The sequence below is a fragment of the Rattus rattus genome, chromosome 11 (assembly GCF_011064425.1).
Source record: "Rattus rattus isolate New Zealand chromosome 11, Rrattus_CSIRO_v1, whole genome shotgun sequence".
NCBI classification, from domain to species: domain Eukaryota; kingdom Metazoa; phylum Chordata; class Mammalia; order Rodentia; family Muridae; genus Rattus; species Rattus rattus.
In genome coordinates, this window is record NC_046164.1 from 49,473,567 (window position 1) to 49,491,015 (window position 17,449).

At 36.9% G+C, this 17,449-nt stretch overlaps 1 pseudogene; it reads right to left on the bottom strand.

Moving 5' to 3' along the window:
- Nucleotides 1-14,942: 14,942 nt before the first annotated feature.
- LOC116913005 lies at nucleotides 14,943-15,067 on the bottom strand (annotated as a pseudogene).
- Nucleotides 15,068-17,449: the final 2,382 nt, after the last annotated feature.

The following is a 17,449-nucleotide window of genomic DNA, read 5'->3' on the forward strand; positions in this document are numbered from 1 at the left end:
TAAAATTTACTATTATAAGACAACGGACTATGCTCTGTTCCTGAGTGACTACTAGTCATTTATGGTCGTTCCATCTGTGGCTAATTACAAAGAATAGCACAAATCTGAAGTTATTTGCCTATCTAGGTTTTAGTAATTTCATTTTTAGAACAATTCTTGATGATTTTTTGAAAACAGCATTCAAAGAGCTCTATGACCATGTTGAGTATTGGAGGACAGAGATGAATTTATTAAGGTAAAAATGAATAGGTTTTCCTAATACCGTTTCATCTGAAAGGATATACTTATATAACCCATTATCACAAAAGAATATATTTCCCCTACAACTTACCATGAATACTTTTAAAGTGACCTTTCTTATAATGTGGAGTCTGTATCATTTAGAGCTTCAAATATATCCTGTTTCTTTCTATTTTGAAATTTTCAGCTGCCCTTCCACTTCCTCCCTAACTGGCATCATTGAAGTAGACTTTTCATGACCCAGACAGTCAAGGCTGGTAAGATCTTTCTCTTGCTTCCATCTTGGAGAGTTCTTTTCAATGTTCACAGACAATAGACTGTCTGAGAGTGCAATCTTACATTTCTATTTCTTTTCTCGGAAAATAAAACATACGCTCCCAATATTGATAGCAATAGTAGTTTACTTTAAAATATTTTATGCTAGCAATAGGATATAAATAGTGATATAAATTTTTTCAATGTAATTATTTATAAACACAAGATGCATTAAAATTAGGATAATAGAGTTATATTTATTAGATTGATCATTCCCACAGTACCTGAAAAATGTGCAACTTCCAAACCTAATATTTTTGGAACACAAATTAAACTTGATTACATAGAAACAGCACACAATAATAGATGGAAACAAGCAGCCAAATTTGTGGCCAATTTTGTTCTTAGTAATGTCAAAGGTTAAAGGTTATATCAAAATAAGCTTTATGACCTTTGTCATCAACTTTAAGTTTTCTTCTATAAAATGCATACTTCTGTTCTAAAATGCTTGCTTATTCACTTTGGTTTTACAAGAAGATAAACAGGAATTTAAGTGAGGAGAGATGGAGTGATTTCTAATCTATGCTGACAACAAGTTTTTTGAGATGATAATATTTTAACATCTTAGTTATTATGCTTTGGGCCACTGGTCTCATTTACCTTTTCCCACCAATCTTAATTGTGAAAAAAAATTAAATAAGAACATTTTATCCTGATTACTGTGAATGTGTGTATTCATCAATAAATAAAGATATCTGTGACTGATTTGACTTTTCTTAGATGTTAGAAAATGGAAATTTAAAAAAATGGTTTACTTTATTAGTGAAAATTAGGTACATGGATAGAGACATTCATGTAGCCTTATATAAACTTTTGTCACTGTACTTTGGAACAAATCAATCAAGGCATAGAATTGTATAAGAATAACAAATTGGGTAGAATGTATAGTCATTCCTTTGAATAACAGAGAATTGCAAGTAAAGGTGTGAGAAATGAATACGTGAAAAGTACATCACATCCTAATACAGAAACAGATAATATTATTTGTGTTAAATTACAAAATATATGTTTTGACTGTGGGTTACATATTTAATTTTATTTAAAAACAAGATTTTCTTATTATGTGTATATTTATGGATAGAGTAATGAGAGTAATAACAGTCTTCTTGTTCTTTCAAATTACATTTTTGTACAAAGGAACTGGACAATATTTCCAAAAAAAATCTATAAAATTGGTGAAAGGTAGAATCTCAGGGTCATTTTGATTTGTAGTTTCCGGATGACTAAGGATGTTGAACATTTGTTTAAGTGCTTTTCGGCCATTTGAGTTTCTTCTGTTGAGAAAATTCTGTTTATCTCCGCAACTCATGTTTTAATTGGTTTATCTGGTTTTTGTGATTTTAACTTCTTGAGTTTTTATATATTTTAAATATTAGCCCACTATTGGGTCACTAAAGTTGTTTTACCATATGTAGGCTACCATTTTGTCTTATTAATAGTGTCTGTCTTTTCAGTTTCAGGTCACCCTTACCAACTGTTGATCTTAGAGCCCAAGCCATTAGCATTCTGTTCAGGAAATTTTCTCCTGTGCCATGGTGTTCATGGATATTTACCACTCTCTCTGCTATGAGATTCAATGTACCTGGTTTTATGTTGAGGTCCTTAATTCAGGAGAATGGTTAAGACCAGATTGTTTGCTTTTTCTGTTTTATTTCTTTTTTTATTGGATTTTTAATTTATACTTCAAATGCTATTCCCTTTCCTCCATCCAACCACCTATCCATTCCCACCTCCCTGCACTCACATGCCCCTGCACTGGGGGATCCAGCCTTGGCAGGATCAAGGGATTCTCCTCCCTTTGGTGTCCAACAAGGCCATCCTCTGCTACATATGTACCTGGAGCCATGAGTCTGTCCTTGTGTACTCTTTGCATGATGGTTTAGTCTCTGGGAGCTCTGGTTGGTTGGCATTGTTATTCTTATGGGGTTGCAAATCCATCAATCCCTTCAATTCTTTCTCTAACTCATCCAATGGGGACTGTGCTCTGAGTTCTTTTGAGAACCTTTGAATAAAAAACATCTTAAACTTTAAAAAGGAAAAAAAGAAACAAAAAACAAAACAAAACAAACAAACAAACAAAAAAAACAAACCTCAAACAACAGCCTGAGCTATCTAGGATGTAAAGAAAGTCAGTCCACTGCTGGTGGGACTGCAATCTGAACAAGCACTCTGAAAAGCAATCTGGCAATTCCTTAGAAAATTGGCAATAGTTCTACCTGAAGAACAAATTGTACTGCTCCTGGGCATATACCAAAAGATGTTCCACTATATCCCAAGGGCACATGCTCCACTTTCTAGTTAGAAAGCTTATTCACAATAGCCAGAAACTGGAAGCAATCCAGATGGATAGGCTGCAATTAATGAGTACAGAAATTGTGGTTCATTTACTCCCCAGAATTCTATTCAGGTATTAAAACCAGGGCATCATGAATTTTGCTGGAAAACAATAGAACTAGAAAATATCACGCAGAACCCAAATTACATGCATGGTATGTACTCACTGATAAGTGGATATTAGTTGAAATTACAGAATATTCATGATATATCTCACAGACACGAAAAAGGTAAGCAAGAAAGAAGGCTCAATAGAGTATGCTAACATTCCCATTCCCTTTAAAAGGAAGAAAAAGTTATCATGGGAGGTAGTGAGAGGGAGGAATCTGGGTAGGAGAGGGAAGAGGAAAATAGGGGAAGATGAGGTATGGGGGAGACAGAAAAGAATCCTAGAGGCCCAGGAATAGAATTATGCAACTGCTGGGAATTTGGAGTGAGGAGAACCTCTACAAAGTCCCAAAGACCTGAAATAGGATAGGTTCGAAAGACTCACTTTCAGTGACCTTAGCCAAAATACAACACTGAGGATATGGACTTGAAGTAGTTACACAGTCTCACATTATTTCTGCCTACTGTAAAGGGTGTCATTTCTCTAAATTTCTATCTCAGCCCATTTATCCATTGAGTAGAGAAAAGTACTGATTTTGAGTTAATTTTGTATCCATCTATTTTGCTCAAGTAGTTTATTAGATGCATGAGTTCTCTAGTGGAATTTTTTTGGGCGTTATGCTATTATATCATCTGCAAAGTGGGAAAGAACCTTAAACCGTGGGCACAGGAGAAAATTTCCTGAAGAGACCACCAATGGCTTATACTCTAAGATCAAGAATTGACAAATGAGACCTCATAAAATTGAAAAGATTCTGTAAGGCAAAAGACAGTGTCGAAAGAACAAAACAGCAATCAACATCTTGGAAAAATTTTTACCAATGATAGTGGGCTAATATCCAATATACATAGAGAACTCAAGAAGTTAGACTCCAGAGAAACAAATATGCCTATTAAAAATGGGGTGCAGAGCTAAACAGAATTCTCAACTGAGGAATCTCAAATGGCCAAAAAGTCCTCATGGAGACAAAGTGAGAGCAGGGAGGAGGTATAAGATGAGGAACAGTTGGAGGGTAGACAGGAAGGGGAGTAAAATCTGGAGTGTAAAAGTAAATAAAAAATTAAAAAAAAAAGAAATGTCAACATCATTAGTCATCAGGGAAATACAAAAACAACCCTGAGATTCCTCCTCACACCTGTCAGAATGGCTAAGATCAAAAGCTCAGTTCACAGCAGATGCTGGTGAAGATATGGAGAGAAAGGAACACTCCTCCATTCCTGGTGAGATTGCAAGTAGGTACAACCATTCTGGAAATCAGTCTGGAGGTTCCTCAGAAAATTGGACATAATACCACCTGAGAACCCAGCAACACCACTCCTGGGCATTTACCCAAAAGACGACTCAACATATATCAAGGACACATGCTCTATTATATTCATAGCAGCCTTATTTATAATAGCCAGAAAATGAAACAAGCCAAATGTCTCACAACAGAGGAATGGATACAGAAAGTGTGTTACATTTACACAATGGAGTACTATTAAGTTATTTAAAACAACGATTTCATGAAATTCACAGACAAATGTATGGAATTTGAAAATATCATTCTGAGTGAGGTAATCTAATCACAAAGGAACACACATGTGATGAATTCACTGATAAGTGGATATTAGCCAAAAAGAAGCTCAGTATACACAAGATATGACTCACAGACCATATGAAACTCAAGAAGAAAGAAGATCACACCAAAGTGTGGATGCTGTGGTACTATTCCATAGGGTGAAGAGAATAATCTCTGATAAGTAGAGTAAGAGAGGGAACTGGGAGGGAGAGGGAAACTGGGGGTCCAGTTCAGCTATGGGAGGAGATGGTGGAGAAGTACAGAGGGCCAGGGATACAAAAGTATGTGTGTAGCAGTTGGGGAGAAGGAACTGGGGGATAGCCACTAGAAAGTGCCAGATGCCAGGGACCCAACAGGGAGGATTTTAGCCAAAATATCCCACAAAGGCAAGATAGAAACTGTAGAGACCATATCCAGAGCATAGGAAAAGCCTCCATTTATGGGATGGTGCCACACACTTCAAACATATTAATCCAGAATTCCTCCTGTAAAAAGAAAATGCAGGGACAGAGTGGAGCAGAAACTGAAGGAAAGGCCATCCAGAGATTACCCCATCTAGGGATTCATCCCACCTGCTGACATCAAACCCAGACACTATTGTTGATGCCAAGAAGTGCTTACTGACAAGAGCCTGGTATAGCTGTCCTCTAAAAGGCTCTTCTGGAGCAGGACCAATACAGATGTGAATGTACACAGTCAACATTGGATTGAGCACTTGGACACCAATGGAGTAATTAGGGCAAGGTCTGTAGGAACAAAAGGGGTTTGCAAGCTCACAAGAAGCACAACAATATCAAAAAACCAGAGCCCCCAAATCTCCCCAGGACTAAGCCACCAAACAAAAAATACACAGGGGATACCTTTGGCTCCAGCTGGATATGTAGCAGAGGATTGCATTATCTGGCATCACTGGGAGGAGACCCTTCTCCTGTGGAGGCTTGATAACCCAGGATAGGGGAATGCTCGACTGCTGAGGCATGAATAGGTATGGAGGTGGGGTAGCAACCTAATAGAGGCATGGGACGGTATAGATAGGGGATAGAGGGATAGATGAGAATAAACTGGTATAACATTTGAAATGTAAATAAATAAAATAACCAATAGAAATAATAAAGGAAAAACTATAAAATTAAGGAATCCCAGTAGTATAGGATAATTAACTAGATATAAAATATTTTAGTTATGTTCTTTTTTGTTGGTTGCTTGTTACCTCGTTTTTAAATAATGTTTAAATAATGTTTAAATAATTAAAAAATAACACTTCAAATGCTCCCTTAGCAGTAGCTAAAAGGCAGTGGAGGACAATACCAAAACCTGTTAACTTTTTACCTCTCATTTTAATTTTGAGTTTCTCTTATTTTGCAGCAAAGTAAAGATGAGACCTTTGGGTTATTCATTTCCCAGAAAGTTGAAGTGGAAAAATACTATCAAAGTTTGCAGTGTTCACCAGCTAAAGTCAATATACTTGACACCTCTGGAGTTCATTTTTGGAAGGTAGAGACACTCTGTCAATCATGCTTGTATTGAGCTGAATGAAATTTCCCTCTGTGGATGAAACTATCATTTAGTGAGTCAGGATGCTAAGCTTACACCTACTCTCATTTATAGTGTTTATAGGAGGCATTAAATAGACATGTATTTATTGATTTTTTTCTCCCAAGAACAGTTTTAATTTTAGATATTCAGGATTCATAGGCAATATAATAGTAATTCATGGTTTTGAAATGCACAACATTTTCCTTTTCTACTCTGTTATTCTGAGCACTCATGGATCACAAGCCTCTGAAACAGAATGTTTACTGGAATCATCAGCAGTCAATATGAAAGTCATTATTATTCTAAATGTATTTTTTGATGACCTACGTTAGTATAGACATAAAGCTAAGTAAAGAATACATTTACTTAACTGCTCATATTTACTCATAAATCTTTTTATCGAATTTTACAATTTTCTCATTGTAGTAGTGTGACAGATAATACTATAACATACTACCAAAACACAACCATCTGACTACTCAAAAATGTATAATTACCAACAAAGAAATAATAAGTAATTTTTATTTTATTTTTCTTGGATATTTTATGTATTTACATTTCACATATTATCCCCTTCCCCCACACACACCCCTTTCCTCCTCCCGCTGCTTCTGTGAGGATGCTCCCACTTCCACCCACTAATTCCCACCTCAATGCTCTGCACTCCTTTACATTGGGGAAATGAGTCTTCACAGGACGGAGGTCTTCTCCTCCTATTGATGTCAGACAATGCCATCCTTGGCTACATATGGGGCTGGAGTCATGGGTCCCTCCATGTGTACCCATTGGTTGGTGTTTTAATCCCTGGAAGCTCTGGTGGGGTCTGGTTGGTTGATAATTTTGTTCTTCCTATGGGGCTGCATACCCCTGCAGCTCCTTCAGTCTTTTCTCTCACTCCTACATTGGTCCCCCGTGCTCTGTCCAATGGTTACCTGTAAGCATCCTCATCTGTATCAGTAGGACTCTGGCACAGCCTTTTAGAAGATATCCATATTAGGCTCCTGTCAGCAAGCACTTCTTGACATCAGCAATAGTGACTGGGTTTGGTGGCTGCATGTAGGATGGATCCTCAGGTGGGGCAGTCACTGGATGACTTTTCCTTCAGTCCCTGCTCCACTCTTTGTCCTTGTATTTCCTCCAGTGGGTAGTCTGTTCTCCCTTTTAAGAAGAACTGAAGCATCCACATTTTGGTTTTTCTTCTTGTATTATTCTGAGTAGGATTTTTTTTTTTGAGATGGCATTTCTCTAGGTATTCTGGCTATGAGTCCTAGTTCTTACTATGTAGATTATAGTGTCCTTGGACTCATAGAGATCCACCTGACTCTGACCCTCAAGTGGGGTCACTATCACTCCTAGATCATACATAATATTATTATAGAAAATGACAAGAAAAGAAAAATATTTGCTATGGTTCTGTGTAATATAGGTTTACCTATGAGTCTCCTGTTTTTCTTGGCTCTTTCTCTTTTGGACCCTGTGAGCTGATAATGTCTCAAATATTAAAGCAAGCTTTGAAAGCAGGCACAGTGATTAAACTATAAGCAAAATTGGACAGAGGTGAAATGATGATACAATAGTTCAAAAATCTAATCTAGTTTTCATGATCATAGGCTGCAGACTATTTTTCTTGGTAAACAGCATGAAAATATTTTAGGCCACATCAAGATATCATTTCGTGCTTTCATAGACAATTGAGAAGGTTTTTCAGCAAACAATAGTTATGATTCTCTGTGTGTGTTTTGTATGTATATATGTGTGTGTATGTGTTTGTATGTATCTATGAATATGTACCTATCAATGAACACATAGATATGTATGCATCTATTTTTGTATATGTATGTATGTGTTAACACTTATGCATATATATGTATTTACATGTTTAGGGATATATGTGTACATTACAAGAAGCATCTCTGATAAATTTGAGATTTTGTATTTCATAGTTTACTCAATTGCAGAGAATTTAAAGAAAGAAGAGAACACTATAACATGATACTGGAATCATTCACATATGAACTCAAATGCAAATAATATAAAAGTACATATCATTTGAAAACAATAAACATTCCTCAAAGACTGTCTTTAATTTACAAGTCAACAATGAGAATTTTCATTGTTATAAATAAATCAAGTACCCTTGGTCCTCATGAGTGCAATAAAATTAGGTTTCTCATTATATATTTATAGAACTACTTGAATATTACCCTTTAATAATGAGTATAAATACTTTGAAATAATTCATTCTTCTGGGAGTATTAGTATATAAATATCACCTATCTGTAGTGGACACTCTGATTTCAAGTAGCCATAAAAAACAAGTAAGGAAATCTTATTTTTCATTTACTCCTTCGTTGACAAAACATAGTCACCATGTAGTATGTAAACTTCCTCCCAAGACTTTTGTTCACAGCAATAAATGTGATAATAGCTACAATAAAATGAAAGAAACAAGACACACATACTTTGTTTACTGATGTCTACTGTTTACTTTAATAGGTATATGCAACAAAAACCATGACCATATTGAGCACATTGATGTATTGACAACAGTTTCACAAATCAAATTGAGTAAAAAAGTAATGCATAAATCTTCATGATTTAAAATATAAATGAGAAAAAGATTTTCTCAAAGAAGTAAATCTTCTTATATTTTAGTCTTTACACAATGAGAGATAACCCTTCCAATAAAAATAAGAATTAAAAAAAAAAGAGAATAGAAATGTCTTATTTTCCTCAGTGTGCTTATATTAGAAGGAAGCAAGAAGAAACATGTGAAAACAGACATATTAGTTAACAGTTTCAAGTGCGTGTATAAACACACACACTCACACACACACACACACAGACACACACACAACACATATAACCAACCAATTAATATATATGTATATATACATATATATATTTCTCATACATTTCATAATTTTAAATATTATATGTTCTGAAAAAATCATGTTATTCTCAGTTATCACCTAACGATTTTCTTTATGATGAATAAGGAAACATTTTATTTGGCTTCATTTAATTAGAATTTCACAGGATATTGGTGTATCAGAGTAATGATAACTGGCAGTAGTAGTTCTTTTTAACTAAATAAAACGCATGTCCACTTTTTTAAAGTAAAGTTTAAAATTCTGCATGTTTTAACAAAGCTGTCAGTTGTCAAAATCTGATTAATTTTTCAAAGAATTTGCTTCTAGTTTTCAACTTTTTGAGAATATTTCCTTCTGCATGATAAATTGTCCTCAGAGTAAATTATTTAGCGATGCTATTCTTTTTTATCAACAACAACAAAGGAAAACTATGTTGTAATAATCAATTGACAAAATGTATCTCCTTAAAACAGCATGTCTTCATTGACGGGTTTTCATGGATTGAGAGCTAACAGTACCTCTTATGTGTGTCATGTTAGGGTTTTAAATGTTGAGATAGTTGTGTCATCAGAAATGATTATAATATGTGATAGTGGTCTGTTCCAAATTCATTCCTGCTCTGCATAATTCAGTTCTTGGATTTTGCTAAGGTTCCTGATTTACCATGTACTGTTAGAATAGCATCCTTCTTAAATTCTATGGATTGCTGTGAACTTCTACCAAAATAACTGCTGCGGAATTAAAGATGAGCTATTCATTACGAGAGGCTCTTTTTTCAATCTGCTGAAGTTAATACTTATACATAATCAGGCAAGTCTTAATCCTATGTTCTTTTCTACTTAATGCAACTTAATCTAGGGCATAATATTTTATCATCTTTACAGATCCCACTAAGGAGATATGTGTAATGTATACCATTTGTCAAAAATCATGTTATTTTTCATTGTACCACACCCTGAAGTGTTTTATAATTAGGACTTTATTTCTACACCACTAATATTCTGAAATTTATTACCTAAAATGTTTAATTTTTACAAAATTAAAATGGCTCAGTCACTGAAGGTTAGGTTGCAGTATTCTAGTAACTCTTCAAGTCAGCAAAATTACTTTGAAAATAAAACTAAAGAAGACAGATATCCCTAAAATTAGAAGAGAATTGTGATACAGAGGTTTAATCAATATCATCATCTTCTATAGTGAGATTGTTAATGATATTATCAATGTTATATTTATCTAGGATACATAGTGCATCAGAATTATAGAAATCAACCATATTTATAATACCTACTGTTTAATATTGTAAAGCAAGCAAGCAAACAAACAACTCCACATCATTGTCTCAGGTCAAGTTTACAAAGTGAATATTTCAAAATCCCTGACTATTAATCTACATTTATAATTTATATAATGGCCTCAAGTCTTTGTATAGTGTATCTTTTGGACCACAGTTATCCTTGCAATACAAGATGACACTACTGTTGTGAGTCCTGACTACAGTTAGTAGATTTATTAGTGTTTTCCCTGTTAGAAGGCTGTTAAGCAATTCCTTTGCTAACATTTTAAAACAGTCTTTTACTTTTGAAATGATATACAAGATCGTGGGACTGAAGAAATAGTTCCGTATTTAAGAGGTGCTGCTATGGTAACAAAGTGAGTCAGGTACCCTGAAACCCCATGGAGCATTTAACAACTAACTGTAACTTCAACACTCAGGGCATGTCATGTCTTTGGCCACTACTGACATGTGCACTCAAGTTCATCTACCCTCCAACACAAAATTAAAAGCAATAGTGAGGAAAAACTCTTCTTTAGAGTAAACTGAAGAGAAAATTTAAATGACTAAATGTTTTCAATTGTTATAAATGGATAAGGCATTTGCAAAGTATACACTATTTAGTTAAGGCAAGACATGGCCATTTTGATTAGCCACATAGCACATAGCTCTATTTTCATCCAGTTGGAACTGACAAAAATTTCAAAATATAGGCATTAGTCTTTATATGAAACTTCTTCCTCAGTAGAAGAATGACTTAGAAATTCCTTGCCAAAATAAAATCAGAAATAAATGTTGAAAAATTCAAAATCTCACTAAGATTTCCCAGTTTCTTCCCAACTAACTGACTGTATTTGCAAACACTCAAAGCTATGATTTTATCTTTCTTCTTCTATTCTGATGATTAGGAAATAAGAAATCACATACTTAAACAACCACTGGGAAGGCAAAGGCACATTATCTATTATATATGGTTTTATAATCAAATCTCTTCAACTTGTCCAATTTATATAACCTTTTAGTGTTGGAATGTATTTTTAGCATAAGTTCCAAATTTATTCATTAAACAGGCAAAAGCTGTATGTTCCATTATTTAATGTTTTTCTGCATACCTATACAGCCTGCCAAATTTTTATTAATAATTGATATACAAATATATATGGGACTCTTGCAAGCATTACATATTTGTGAAAGTATCTAACTTCTAATCGTAATCATGATAAAATGTATTTTAAAATTTGTTTATGATTTTAATAACTATAAATACACTGAGACATATAGAAGAACTAATATTAATTTATTTAATTGGTCTTGGAATATGAACACACGATAAATTCTGGGTAATGAATTGGTAAATGTTCTCAAAGTCACTGTAAATGAATTACTGTTTTTTACTCCTCTGTTGGATTAGTCCAGGTATGATGCTGTGATTAGTTTGTTCAAAACCAAGTTTCTGAAGCCTTACATTTTTGAGTTTTCTACCCCAAAGTAGATAGGATGTCAAAAAAATCCTCTAATCATAGTATTAAAATTTGTTTTCTACTATCTGAAAAATATGTCAATGAACTTACAAAGGACATGAAAATTGATTGCCAGCATTTGAAATAGTTTCATGTGAAAGTTGGAATAGACTTTGTTTTATAGGAGCTGAAGAAGATTTGCAATGGCAAGAAGCTATAGGCAGAGATAGGTATAAATAATAAGAAAATGTCTATTATTTCAACCTAGTCAGAATAGGCCTGTGCCAAGTTGAAAAATTTTTGTGTTTATCTAGGTATAAATGTGTGTTATGCCTATGTGTATCACTAAAGACTCTAAAACATCACATCCTTCTTATTCCAATTTAATACTCTATCAGTTGATCAGCTGTGTGAATACTGACATCTGAAGCCGTTAAAGAGACACAATGGCCATTTTTTTTCTTTTTTCTTTTTTTTCGGAGCTGGGGACCGAACCCAGGGCCTTGCGCTTGCTAGGCAAGCGCTCTACCACTGAACTAAATCCCCAACCCCATAATGGCCAATTTTTATATCTTCCACCTTTGTAATATTAAATCTATCTTGGCATATTTGAAGAATTATTAGGACATAGTCCCTAGGTTTATGGAATCTGACTGTACAACAAATTAAAGAAAGTTAAGGAAGATAGGAAGAGTCTATTTCTATTTCATTATAAGAATCCACTCAAATTTTGAGTAGCAATAAGTGAAATAAGTAATGGGGCGAGGAACAGGACAGATGATACTCATGTAACTGCTGATATAATCTCCAGGAAATAACCTGGCACAAGAAGAACAGCTATTCTTTGGCTTGGATAAAAGAAGCAAACACAAATTTCCATGGCAAAGAGAAAAAGGAAATTCAGAGAAATGAAAGTGAAAGAAACATAGTGAAATTTTTAGAGTACAGTCCTGAGTGGGCATAGTTTGTTTCAAAGACAGACTGTGGACAACTGTGGAAAGTTGGATCCACAGCTTAGGACAATGAGGCTCAAAGAAGAACTTAAAGAGCAGGAGAAAAAGATGAAAGACAGAAGGGGCAGGAGGGGAGATGAGACATGGTACAGTGGGATAAAAGTCCATTGTGACAGCAGGATGAAGATACCAAGGAATAGAACTAGAAGACTTGGTAGAAACATGTGCAATCTACTCATCACTTAGAAAGATATGTAGTGTGTCAGATAGGAATCTTAGTGTGGTGTTAGAGCTAAAATGCCCTTCCAGTGTGGTTTCTCTGGCAATTTAGGATGACTGCTGTCAGTTCTCTATCGTGTAAGACCTGGCCTGCAAAATATTTAGAAGAAAAATATAGTGAACTGCATCTGTTAAATGTTGTATGTAGTGTGACTCTGGTCTGAACCACAGACTCTAATGAGACTCACTTACTTGTCAGAGACATTGGAGTAATAGAAAGTGCTTATATATAAGAAGTCATAGGCACAGAAAGAGTTAATTTGGTATACTTTATCCAATATTAAAAACTGAGCAAATGGTGCATAAAATTACCCATTACCTTTCTTATAGACTCCAGTGTTTGTGGAACAAACACCATATACATGCACAAAGGAAACGTAACACCACAAATGTTCTGAAATCACCAGATGGTGCCAACCTAAATAACCAGTGAAGGAAATACTAATATTGTCTAGAGTTTGTCCATCTGTGTGTACTCAGGCAAGTGACAGTATAACACTATGCCCATGCATGTGACACATCTGCATCTATATGAGTGGCATATCTACATAAAGACAGATTACGACTGTAACCAGGATACTGCTAATATAGAGAAAGACTGAACCTAGCAACCGGAAAGCTGGCCACACAGAGCTAGCTTCTGACTCTGTCAGAATGAGTCATCAGTATCTGAGCTCAGTGGATATCCTTATAGACATCAAGGCATCTTACCTTCACCAGAACACATTCCAGAGACTGCAGATAGAGAAAAAGAGGGACAGGAAAAAGGTAGAGAAAGAGAAAAAGAGGATTAGGGGAAATATTTTCATCTAAGCCAAGGGAGGTGATTTGCATTTCTTGTGCTCACATGAGTATCTGACTGGAAGACTCTGTGTATCTATCCTTTCCTTATTAATGTCTAAATATGATTTTATGACTTGTTTTTTAAATCTCTCTATTCTCTCTCTCCCAGTGTGTGTGTCTGTGTGTGTGTTTGTGTGAGACATCATGCTTTCCTTTTCCTCTAAAAAACCGAAAGAGAAAATGATAAAAGAAAAGAAAAGGAAAGGAAAACAGACCTAACTGTTCCTATCAGGAAATCAGTTGCCTTAACTGGGAAATCTCCCTGGCTCTGGATCCCAAACAATGGTACTCTTATTTTCTTTGACTAAATTTGTTTACTCTGTATCTTTTTTATGTTCTCTGAGTAGATACGACTTTCACATCCTCTCTTTTGCAGGACAGCACTCTCACACTTAACACCTAACCAGCTCACATGCAACTCTGCAACTCCCACAGCTATAGCCAGCTCTACTGAGCTTCCTGGGAGATGTACAGGTCCACATTCCTGAATACTGCAGTGGGCAGCGTCAGCTCTCCTGTTTTCATGCCCACAGTAGTTAGACTTGTCCTGCACAACCCTCAGACACCAACATGTCCCTGGGCAGCAACCCTGAACTTTGGTGGTAACAAACTCCTGCTGCTGCAGGACCGCAGAGGCCTGAACTCCACTATGGTCCTAGGTGGCTTGACCAGCTACTCACATAGGCTGTTCTTCACTACACTTGATTATCCACTTATGCTTCTTTTCGTTGCTCCCACGTATTTCTGTTTCTTGTTCTCTTCCATTTCTCCACCATGCATTTTATTCCTTTAAATGACACCTGGAGTCTCTCAATGTCTAGGGATTTTTCAGACCTGGTGTCAGGAGTGCTATGCCTCACCCATGCATTATGGCGCCAGGAAGGGCTCACCTCAGGCATGGTCTATTCCCCTAGGTCTTAATAGCATGGGAATGCTTTTGATCTCAGGCTAGCTGTCTGTTCTGGCTCTGTGGCACCGGACTGGTGGTTGTCTTAATTCCTGGCCTACCTATGTGACCCTATGAGTTTTCTGTCTCAGGCTTATTTCTCTTGGGTCATGAAGCCCCATGAGGTAATTGTCTCATCCCTGATTTCTCTCTACTCTGAGAGCTCATTAAGAGCTGCAAAGCACAGGACTGGTTGTTTCAGGCTCACTTCTTGGGGGGAAATTTTAGGTTACTAATCATTCATATGTTCGTAGTTAGAATGCTGAGCATAGACATCTCTGCTCTCTTCAACTTACTGATGACCATGTGACACAAGAGCCACAATGCAAGGCTTCTAGGGACAGTAGGAGGAACTTTTTGTTGTTGCTGTTAATTAATTTATTTTTTTCTTTACTTCTTTTTTACAGTCTCAACTTCACCCCCTCTTGCTCTGCTCCACAATTGCTCCCATCCCATTCCTCCTCCCCCCGTCTTCAAGCGGATGATGCTTCCACCCCCTTACCCCCACCCCACCAGGCCTTCCTATTTCCTGGGGCTTCAAGTCTCTCCAGCGTTAGGTGCATCTGTTCTTACTGAGGCCAGACCAGGCAACCGTCTGTTGTATATGTGTTAGGGGCTTCAGACCAGCTGGTGTATGCTGCTTGGTTAGGGGAAAGATTTCAGGGGTCCAGGTCAGTTGAGACTGCTGGTCTTTCCATGGGGCCACCCTCGTCAGCTTCTTCCAACGTTTCCCACATTTAACCACAGGTGTTCCCAGCTTCCATACACTGGCTGGGTGCTAGTATCTGCATCTGACTCTTTCAGTGGCTTGTTGGGTCTCTCAAAGTGCAGCCAGGCTAGGCTCCTGTGTGCAAGCACACCATATCATCAGTAACAGTATAGGGCTCCAGGCATCCTCTTGAGCTGGATATCAGTTTGGGCCTGTCACTGGATCCCTTTCTCTCATGCTCTTCATTTACACAATTCAGCTACTGAGAACAAGGGCATCCTGAGTTTTGCAGACAAATGGATGGAACTAGAAAATATCATCCTGAGTGACGTAACTCAGGCTCAAAAGGAATGCATGGTATGTACTCACTAGTAAGTAGATATTAACCAAAAATATAGAGAATACCCAGGACACAACCTTTAGTTCTCAAGAAGGTTAACATGCCCAAGGACCCAAGTGAGGATGCCTCAACCCCACTTGGGAGGGAGAAGAAAGCAGTCATGAGGTGGGGTGGGGGCGATTTGAGTGGAAGAGGGGACAGGGAGGGGAAGGGAGGATATGATCAGGTATTGGGGGTAGGGACACGACTGAAGCCCTGAGAACCAGTAGAAGGAGTGGAAACAGGCAACCCCAGGAAGCAGGACATAGAAGGGGACTTCCGGAATATAACTCAGAACTGGAAGATGAGAGACTTTCAGGACTCAAAGGAAGAGACCCTAGATTAAATGCCCTACAGTGGGGCACCTCCAAGAGAAAGACAGGGTATCCAGTGGAGGGATGGGGTTGCCATTCCACAGTCAAAAGCTCTGACCTAGAATTGTTCCTGTCTGAAGGAATTTCAGGGACATAAAATGAGGAATTATTTTTAATTGACTAATTTTCTCTTTTTCATCACACTCCTGTGGTGACTCCTGGCCAAAATCTAGAATTACTTGAAGATATGCCTTTGGACAATCAAAGGGTTAATTATAAGACCGTTCAATGAAATAAATTCAAACTTAATTAATACAAATGAAAAAATAAGCAAACGAAATAAATCAGTCGAAACAACATGCAAAAGGGGATTCAGAGAAAAAGAAAAGCTGAAAAAATCAAATTGCAATTTTTAAATAAATGGACAAGAAAATGAAATAAAGAACTGTTGTCGTAAATAAATAAAAATAAAGTAAAAGTAAAAATGTATAAACGAAAACCGGGGGTGGAATGTTTTCCCTCAGGGTGTTTTTCCCTGCTAGGGTTCCACACCTCGCTTCCCCAGATATCTTCTGGATATCTTGGCAGAAACACAACCCAGCCACACACTTTCTTATACTGAGACTCTTACACAAAAGAACATACAACTGGTGTTTTTACCCTGCTAGGGTTCCACACCGCAGTTGCCCAGATATCTGCTGTATATCTTGTCATAAACTCCGCCCAGCCACACTTACTTAAATTGAGACTCTTTCTTAAAAAAAACACACACTCATTTAGCATTAAAGCAATCCCGCGTCTAGATTTGGCAGATCCACATTACACTGTCCTAATCCCAGTTCCCAAATTACTCATCCCTGCACCTTTTATTTACCAAGTCTCCAGCTTCTTCTCCCCCCTGGTACCTCTAACTCCTCTCAGTTCCCCATCGTCTCTCCAACTCCCTCTCTTCTTCCTCCTGGCTTCCTTCTCTAACCCCTCCTCCCTCAACTGTCAATCCTCACCCCCCCCTCCTCAGGTTCCACTCGCTCAACTGTCTCCAACTGTCAACTGTCAACCTAACCTCTGAATCTAATCCCCCTCTCACTCCCAACTCCTACCTCTGCCCAAATCTCACGCTCTTGCCTTTATTTAACAAATTCAGAGAAAACCCCAAGGCAAACCACAACATTTCCCCCTTTTTGTCCAGTTAAAAAACCTTTCCCTATACATAGGTGAACTAAGCATCATTATTACCATTCTGCAATTTACAAAACCAACAATATGCTGATCACCCAGTCCACCAACTCTGTTCACCAACCATGTTATCCACACCACATCTTGGC